Raw genomic sequence first — 10,249 nt, 5'->3', positions numbered from 1 at the left:
AAAAACAGTAACAGCTTTTTCCCAAAGCAGAACTCTTCCTTGCCTGGGGACTAGATTGCCTTTGTAGGACTAACATTAGACACAAAATTAGAAATTATGGTTTAGGGGTCATGCAGCTGGAGGCTACAAAATTCTGACCCTCCCCAAACTGCTCCTAAGAGCAGTGCTTGAGATAGTTTGCAGACCCAGACGGATTAGCTGGCACCACCCAGATCAATAAACTGGCTCATCTGATCTTGCGGCCCCCACCTGGGAACTGACTCAGCACAAAAAAAGCAGCTTCAGGGCAGGTGAAGTGGCTCACGTTTATAATCCTAGCACTTTGGCAGGCTGAGGTGGTTAGATCACCTGAGGTCAGGAGTTCGAGACCAGCCTGGTGATTGTGCCTCAGGCTTCTGAGTAGCTGGAATTACAGGCACCACCATGTTCAGCTAATTTTTGTATTTTTAATAGAGACGGGGTTTCACCATGTTGGCTAGACTGGTCATGAACTCCTGACCTCAGGTGACCCGTCCGCTTCGGCCTCCCGAAGTGCTGGGATTACAGGCATGAGTCACCGTGCCCGGCCCCACAACTGTTCTTTGTAAGCATCCTCAGTAGGGCTAGCTCTCCCCCGTTTCTTGTTTGAAATCTCAGGTGTTACTACTGTCAGCTAATGAAGAGGTCCTCGGTCACTTTAGTAATTAAAATACAGATTTATGGAAATATCAAAATCCAACTGTCATTCATATTAAACTTTCTTCTTTCCCTCAGTTTGGCCTGCTTTAGACAGGGGGTCTGACATGTAAAGTGGGGGCCAGTGCTATTTCTTCTCTAACTCCTCCCCCTAAGGATTGCTAAGAGGGATTCCTGATCCTCAGAGTCAGGGGCAGGAATGAGGAGAGAGGAACAGAAAAAGTCTTTCTCGATTGGCTCTTTTTCCTAACTCCATGTCAGTGCTATGCAGAATGGTGGGTGTTGAATGCATCTGCGTTGCGATCACTGAGATTCCTTGGCTGGGCTTCCCCTTGAGGAAAGAAAAAGACCCTCTCACATTGTTTTAGATTGTTTTATACTCAGCACCTGTTTTAAGAAAAAAACAAGGCAGTAAAACCACAGACAGGCAGCCCGGCACCAGGCCCGAAACCTGGCCTGGGTCTGCCTGGCCTAAACCCAGTAGTTAAAAATCAACTCATAACTTAGAAACCGATGTTATTCATAGATTCCAGACATTGTCTAGAAGAACACGGTGAAACTCCCTGCCCTGTTCTGTTTCTCTGTATCAGTGCATGAAACCCCTGTCACGTACCCCTACATTGCCCAATCAGTCACGACCCTTTCATAGGAAATCTTTAGTGTTGGGAGCCCTTAAAAGGGACAGAAATTGTGTACTCGGGGAGCTCAGATTTTGAGACTGTAGCTTGCTGATGCTCCCAGCTGAATGCAATCCTTCCTTCTACAACTTGGTGTCTGAGAGGTTTTGTCTGCAGTCGGTCCTGCTACATTTATTGGTTCCCTGACCGGAAGCGAGGTCACTGACGGTCGGCTGAGGCAGCCCCTTAGGCGGCTTAGGCCTGCCCTGTGGAACATCCCCTCCGGGGACTCCGGCCAGCCTGAGTGTCGGCAATCCAAAGAGTGCTCCGGGGTAGGCAGTTGTCCCGGTGGAACGCCTCACCACAGCAGCACGTAGCAGGCCCCGTGGAGGATTAACACAATGGCTGAACACCGGGAAGGAACTTGCCCTTGGAGTCCGGACATCTGAAACTTGGTAAGACCAGTCTTTGGAACTTGTCCCACTCCATTTGAATGGAAGCGTGGCCTGATGACCCACGGTGTGTCTGTATTGGCACTTTTGTTCTGGTTTTGACTTGACTTGGTAAGACTAGTCTTTGGAACTTTCCCCACTCCATTTGAGTGGAAGCGTGGCCTGATCACCCATGGTGTGCCTGTATCGGCACTTTTGTTGTGGTTTTGACTTGACTTGAATTGCTAGATAGTTTGGTTTTGGTTTTGACTTGGCTTAAGTTTCTTGATACTCGGATTTTGAATTTCGTGGTATTCTGATTTTGGTTTGGTATAAACGATAAAACTGTGGGTGTGTGCCCTCTTTACCTTTTCTTTGTTTTGTGGTGAGTGTGGTATTTTGTCTGGAAAAAACATGGGTCAGGCGCAAAGTAAGCCCACCCCATTGGGAACTATGTTAAAGTATTTTAAGAAAGGATTCAATGGAGACTATGGAGTCACTAGGACTCCAGGAAAACTTAGAACTTTGTGTGAAATAGACGGGCCAGCATTAGATGTAGCTTGGCCATCAAAAGTAAGCTTAACAGGTCTTTAGTTTCAAAGGTATGGCACAAAGTAACTCGCAAGCCAGGACACCCAGATCAATTTGCATATATAGATTCCTGGTTATAGCTAGTTTTCGATCCCCTGTAGTGGTTAAGGGGACAGGAGCAGCAGTACTATAGCAAAGGGACAGTTAGTTAAGGAAGGTTCTTGTTCCACCAAACAAGGGAAGCCGGCACCTAAAGTCCAGTCTGACCCAGAGCCCCAGGACTCATGGCAGGGGATGGCACCAACAGTGCCCCCCCTTTGTCAAGCGGGGAGGCCCTCTTCTCCTGAGCCCACAGCCCCTAGACCACCCAGAGTAGACAAGAAAGAGAAACTGCAAGAAAAACTCCTCCCTTGGTGGCCCGCTTACGGCCCAAGACTGGAATCCAAATGCCCCTGAGAGCAGCCATATACTGGGATAGATGAGGATGGACACATGGTGGAAAGGCGTGCCTTTGTGTATCACCCTTTCACCTCGGCTGACCTCCTCCATTGGAAAAATAGCGCTCCATCTTACACTGAAAAGCCTCAAGCTCTAATAGACTTGCTCCAAACAATTATCCAGACTCATAATCCTACTTGGGCTGACTGCCACCTACTCATGTACCTCTTTAACACAGATGAAAGGCAAAGGGTGCTGCAGGTGGCAACTAAATGGCTAGAGGAGCACATCCCAGTCGATTACCAAAATCCGCAGGAATACGTAACAATTCAGCTGCCAGGAACAGACCTTCAGTGGGACCCAAATGAAGGACCAGATATGGAGAGGCTAAGACGGTACCGAGAGGCATTAATTGAAGGGTTAAAAAAGGGGCCTCAAAAGGCCACCGATGTAAATAAAGTTTCTGAAGTCATCCAAGGAAAGGAGGAAAGCCCAGCCCGGTTCTGTAACAGACCGTGTGAGGCCTATCGTATGTACACTCCTTTCGATCTGGATAGACCTGAAAATCAGCATATGATTAATATGGCCTAGTTAGTCAGAGCTCAGAAGATACCCGGAGAAAATGCAAAAACAGGCTGATTTGCAGGAATGAATACCTCGCAGTTGCTGGAGATAGCTAATCAAGTATTTGTAAATAGAGATGCAACAAGCCACGGAGAAAGCCGTAAGGAGGGCGAAAGCCAGGCCAGGTGAAATGTTGATTTGCTGGCTGCGGCAATTAGAGCAATCCTCGTGAAAGGGTAGGGAAAGGGGGTTCTGGGAGGAATGACTGGTCCAATCACTCACGTCTGCAGCGTAACCAATGTGCCTACTGTAAAGAAATAGGACATTGGAAAGATAAATGTCCCCAACTAAAGGAGAAGCAGGGTGATGCAGAGCAAAAGACCTCAGACAAAGATGAAGGGACTTTGTTCAATCTAGCTGAAGGACTGCTAGACTGAAGGGGACCAGGCTCAAACGCCCCCAAGGAGCCCATGGTCAGGATGACAATAGGGGGTAAGGACATTAAGTTTTTGGTCGATAACAGAGCCGAACACTCAGTGGTAACCACCCTGGTGGCCCCCTTATCTAAAAAGGCCATTGATATAATCGGAGCAACAGGAGTCTCTGCCAAGCAGGCTTTCTGCCTACCGCGGACCTGCTCGGTGGGAGGACATAAAGTGACTCATCAATTTCTGTATATGCCTGACTGCACCTTGCCTTTGTTGGGAAAAGACTTGCTTAGCAAGCTGAGAGCCACCATTTCCTTTATAAAACAGGGCTCTTTACAGCTGAAGTTACTGGAAACAGGAGTCATCATGGCCCTTACAGTCCCCTGGGAAGAAAAATGGAGACTTTCTCTAACCGAGCCAGGTCAGGAAATAAAACCGGCTCTAGCTAAGCAATGGCCCTGAGTATGGGCGGAGGACAATCCTCCAGGGCTGGCAATCAATCAAGCCCCCATACTCATAGGAGTTAAGCCTGGGGCCCAGCCAATGAGACAAAAGCAGTATCCAGTTCCTAGGGAAGCCCTTAAAGGAATACAGACTCATCTTAAATGCTTAAAAGCCTTTGGAATTATAGTTCCTTGCCAGTCTCCATGGAACACCCCCCTCCTACCTGTCCCCAAACCAGGTACCAAAGACTATTGACCCGTACAGGACTTACACTTGGTAAACCAAGTTATAATGACTCTTGGTAAACCAAGTTACAGTGACTCTGCACCCAACAGTTCCTAACCCTTACACACTGCTAGGATTGCTGCCAGCTGAGGACGGCTGGTTTACTTGCCTGGACTTGAAAGATGCCTTCTTTAGCATCAGGCCAGCTCCTGAGAGCCAAAAGCTATTTGCCTTTCAGTGGGAAGATCTGGGGTCAGGTGTCACCACTCAGTACACTTGGACTCACTCGGCTTACCCAAGGGTTCAAAAATTCCCCCACCATCTTGGGGGAGGTGTTGGCTCGAGACCTCCAGAAGTTTTCTGCTAAAGACCTGGGCTGCATCCCACTCCAGTACGTGGACGACCTTCTGTGAGGACACTCCACGGCAGTCGGGTGTGCAAAAGGGATGGATGCCCTGCTTCGGCACCTGGAGGACTGTGGGTATAAGGTGTCCAAGAAGAAAGCTCAGATCTGCAGACAGCAGGTACGCTACCTGAGATTCACTATTCCGAAAGGGGGAGTGCAGCCTAGGGTCAAAAAGAAAGCAGGTCATCTGGAGCCTACCAGAACCTAAAACCAGAAGGCAAGTAAGGGAATTTTTAGGAGCTGTGGGGTTTTGCAGATTATAGATTCCAAACTTTGAGATGCTAGCCAAACCACTGTACGGGGTTACAAAGAGGCGCAACAAAGAGCCATTTGAGTGGGGGCCTCTACAACAGCAAGCCTTTTGTAAGTTAAAAGAAAAACTTATGTCAGCCCCAGTTCTAGGACTACCAGATTTGACAAAGCCCTTCACGCTCTATGTGTCAGAAAGAGAAAAAATGGCAGCAGGAGTTTTAACTGAAACTGTGGGGCCCCGGCCAAGACCAGTGGCCTACCTCTCAAAACAACTAGATGGGGTTTCTAAAGGCTGGCCTCCGTGTCTACGAGCCTCGGCAGCAATGGCCCTGTTGGCAAAAGAAGCAGATAAGCTAATCATTGGACAAAACCTAAATACAAAAGCCCCCCCATGCGGTGGTAACTCTGATAAACCAAAGGACACCATTGGCTAACAAATGCTAGATTAACTAAGTACCAAGGCTTGTTATGTGAAAACCCCCGCATAACCATTGAAGTCTGTAACACTTTAAATCCTGCCACCTTGCTCCCAGTATCTGACAGCCCTGTTGAACATAACTGTGTAGAGGTCTTGGACTCTGTCTATTCTAGCTGACCAGATCTTTGAGACCAGCCATGGGCATCGATAGATTGGGAGTTACACGTGGACAGGAGCAGCTTCATCAACTCGCAAGGAGAAAGGTGTGCAGGACATGTGGTAGTAACCTTGGATGATGTTGAAGCTGAGCCATTGCCTCAGGGCACTACGGCCCCCAAAACAGAACTCATTGCTCTAACTCGGGCTCTGGAACTCCGTGAAGGTGACCGTGTGTGGATCAAGGACTGAAACATGGCTCCATTGCGGCCACGGTGGAAGGGACCCCAGACTGTTATCCTGATCACTCCCACAGCTGTAAAGGTAGAAGGAATCCCAGCCTGGATTCACCACAGCCACATGAAGCCTGCGGCTGCTGAGACCTGGGAGGCCAAACCAATCCTGGACAATCCCTGCAAAGTGACCATGAGGAAAACGACAAGCCCTGCTTCAGTCACACCCGGAAGCTGACTGTTCTATGCATGGCCAAAGCATGAGGAAAATCATCGTGGGACTTGTTTTCCTTATAACATGGACCTGTGTGGTAAAAGCTTCCACTGCTTCTTCCCACACAGAGGACTATTTTCAGTGCATACTTCAGGTCACTGAGGTACGACAAGTTAAGACAATCTTTTTATTTTATAGTTCTTATGAATGCCTAGGAACTCCAAAGGGAACCTGCTTGTATAATAACACCCAGTACAAAGTATGTAATCCAGGAATTGACCAGCCCAATGTGTGCTATGACCCCTCTGAACCTTCCATGATCACAGTCTTTGAAATAAGACTAAGGACTGGTCCTTGCCTAAGGGACACAAGTAAAGTAATAGCTGGAACAGAAGAAAGGGGGGGGTCCCCCAAAATGTAACCTTAACATTTGATGCCTGTGCCACTATTAATAGTAAGCAGCATGGAATAGGATGCGGTTCTCTAGATTGAGAAAAAAGTTACACAGCCGAAAATAAGTATATCTATCAAGAGTCATATGTATGTGAGATGTATCAGTACTGGTCTTGTGTCACTTGGGCTACTTGGAAAGAAGATAAAAAAAGATCCCATTTGGCTCCAAAAAGGAAAATCCAGCCCCTCCTGCATGAGTGGGAACCGCAACCCTTTAGAATTGGTCATCACAAACCCTTCAGACTCAAAATGGAATAAAGGAAAATATGTAACATTAGGCATTGATAGAAAAGGACTAGATCCTAGCGTAACTCTCCTAATAAAAGAAGAGGTTCAAAGATGCTCTCCAGAACCAGTATTTCAGACTTTCTATGACGAACTAAATGTGCCAGTACCTGAGATTCCAGGGAAAACTAAAAGTTTGCTTTTACAATTAGCCGAACATGTAGCCCAGTCTCTAAAAGTCACTTCATGTTATGTTTGTGGAGGAACTGTAACAGGAGATCACTGGCCATGGGAAGCCCGAGAGTTAGTTCCTACAGACCCAGTTCCTGATGAATGCCTGACAATTTTTGGGTTCTAAAAGCCTCAATTATTGGACAGTATTGCATAGCTAGAGAAGGAAAGGGATCCACTCATCCTGTAGGGCGGCTTAGTTGTCTTGGGCAAAAGCTGTATAATGGTACCGCAAAAACAGTTACATGGTGGAGTTCCAATTACACAGAAAGAAATCCATTCAGTAAATTTCCAAAGTTGCAGACTGTTTGGGTCCACCCAGAATTCCACCAGGACTGGACGGCCCCACCGGGTTATACTGGATATGTGGACATAGAGCCTATGCTAAGCTGCCTTATCAGTGGACAGGTAGCTGTGTAATTGGCACCATTAAGCCATCTTTCTTCTTACTGCCCATAAAAACAGGTGAACTTCTGGGCTTCCCTGACTATGCTTCCCGCGAAAAATGAAGCATAGCCATAGGTAATTGGAAAGATAATGAATGGCCCCCTGAAAAAATTATACAATACTATGGACCCGTCACTTGGGCAGAAGATGGCTCGTGGGGATATCAGACCCCCATCTACATGCTCAACCGGATCATATGGTTACAAGCTGTTTTAGAAATTGTTACTAATAAAACCTGTCAAGCCTTGACTGTTCTTGCCCGGCAAGAGACTCTGATGAGAAATGCTATCTATCAAAATAGACTAGCTCTTGACTACTTGCTAGCGGCTGAAGGAGGAATTTGTGGAAAATTCAGCCTTACTAATTATTGTCTACACATAGATGATCGGAGCAAGTAGTTGAGGATATAGTTAAAGATATAACAAAACTGGCACATGTACCCTGCAAGTGCGGCGCGGATTTAATCCGGGAGCCATGTTTGGAAATTGGTTCCCAGCAATAGGAGGATTTAAAACTCTTATAATAGGAGTAATAATAGTAATAGGAACCTGCTTACTGCTTCCTTGTCTGATACCTGTACTTCTCCAAATGATAAAAAGCTTTGTCGCTACCTTAGTTCACCAAAATGCTTCAGCATAAGCATACTATATAAATCACTATCAATCTATTGCACAGGAAAACATAAATAATGAAAATGAAAGTGAGAGCTCCCACTAATAAAATGAGTGAAAGTCTCAAAGGGGGGAAATGAGGATAGAAAAAGACTGTCTCACATTGTTTTATATTGTTTTATACTCAGTATCTGTTTTAAGAAAAAAACAAGGAAGTAAAACCAAAGACAGGCAGCCCACCACCAGGCCCGACACCTGACCTGGGTCTGCCTGGCCTAAACCCAGTAGTTAAAAATCAACTCATAACTTAGAAACTGATGTTATTCATAGATTCCAGACACTGTATAGAAGAACACTGTGAAACTCCCTGCCCTGTTCTGTTTCTGTCTGACTATCAGTGCATGAAGCCCTTGTCACGTACCCCCTAGATTGCTCAATCAGTCACGACCCTTTCATGTGAAATCTTTAGTGTTAGGAGCCCTTAAAAAGTACAGAAATTGTGCACTCGGGGAGCTCGGATTTTAAGATGGTAGCTTGCCGACGCTCCCAGCTGAATAAAGCCCTTCCTTCTACAACTTGGTGTCTGAGGGGTTTTGTCTGTGGCCCATCCTGCTCCACCCTCAGTATCCTCATGGATTTAGCTGGCGGCTGATGACTCATCCTGTGTCCTGCCCCTGGATGTCCATCAGAAAATCTCCAGCCTCATTCTCTTCAAGATCTCCTTGCTCCCTCCTGGTTTCTTTTCAGAGCCAGCTCTAAGACCACCAGGTAGAATCTCTTTCACATGACCTACGGGTGGAAGTGCAGACCACCCCCACGCAACATACTCCTCTTGCTTAATTGTGCAACCATGAGAGCTACTCTTGGGTGGCTAGATGATGCCTGCCTCCTGGTCTTTATGCCCTTTTATGGTTATTTCCCTGTAAATATAGGCAGGATCTGTGACTTGCTTTGAATAACCAGAATCCTGCAAAGGTGACAGGATGTATGTGATTTTGGGTGTGTGATTACATGATCATGTAACAGAAGACCACCAACTCTGTCTTACTGGTGTCTCATTCTCACCATTGCTGTCCTTGAGAAACCAATCTGTCATGTTGCAGTCTTGATACTGTAAGAGAGTGTAGGCAGCCCTTAGGAATTGAGAGCGGTCTCTAGTCAATATCCTGCAAAGACCTCCAGCCAGCACCTGGCAAGAAATGAGACCATTTATCCTGCAACTGCAAGGAACTGAATTCTGGCAACAACATTGTAAGCTTGGAAGTGGATCCTTCTCTAGTCAAACCTCAGTTGAGACCTCACCCCTGCCAATACCTTAATTGGAACCTGGTGAGATCCTGAAACAAAGAACACAGTTAAGTCATGCCCAGAGTCCTGACCTGTGAGATAACAGGTGTGCTGTATTAAATCTCTATGTTTGGGTGATTTGCTATTTAGCAATAGATAAAAACACTGGCCATGGAGTAGACAGGCCTAGTCTTAGCATTTTTTGGTTTCTCCTGGTGTGTTGGACTCAAGTTTCTCATTTTCCCTAAACTGCAGAGGATCTGCATCATGATCCCCATGTGGTCCCATTCCAGCCTCTCTCTCTGAGCTGGAGATGAGGGGGAGGTTCCTCCTTCCTTCTATAGTGACAGGACAGAGGAAACCACACAAAACATCAACAAGGTCCTTCTAATGAAATTCTCCAGTACAGTTGCCAAATGACATTCTGTTTCTAATGAAATTCTCTTCCTTCAATCTTACTCAATTTCTTACTCTTTTACTCAATCTTTAAAGTTTTATAATCTGGTTGAGAAAACCATGTTTGGCTCTTTTTTAAAAATTTCTACTCGGGTGAATGGGGTTATGTGTAAACTGGCAGCGATTGTCATCTCCCTGGCAAAACAAGAACCGGGTGGTGGGCGTGTTCTCTTCAGGTGCAGGCAATGAGAAGAAGCATGGTCCGTAGAAAATTTTACAACAATAACAAACTGCCATATGCTTTTTAGCATCCATTTGTAAACAATTCTAAACAGTATTGGTAACAGAATACTGCTCTCAGGAACAACAACAACAACAAAAGATCTAAATTCTGCCTGAATAATTACCTGCTCCAGGGGGAGACTCTGCCTTTTGCCCTGCCCTTGGCACAATTCTGTGTCATCTCTTGTCTTTGGGCCGCAGATGAAACTGAACAGAACGCCTCTCCTGCCTATGCCCTGTTATATATCTGGAGGGACAATTTAGCCTCTAACTTTACACTGCCAC

Source organism: Colobus angolensis, unplaced genomic scaffold, assembly GCF_000951035.1.
Source record: "Colobus angolensis palliatus isolate OR3802 unplaced genomic scaffold, Cang.pa_1.0 Scaffold61, whole genome shotgun sequence".
Lineage (NCBI taxonomy): Eukaryota > Metazoa > Chordata > Mammalia > Primates > Cercopithecidae > Colobus > Colobus angolensis.
This window is presented reverse-complemented; position numbering follows the sequence as displayed.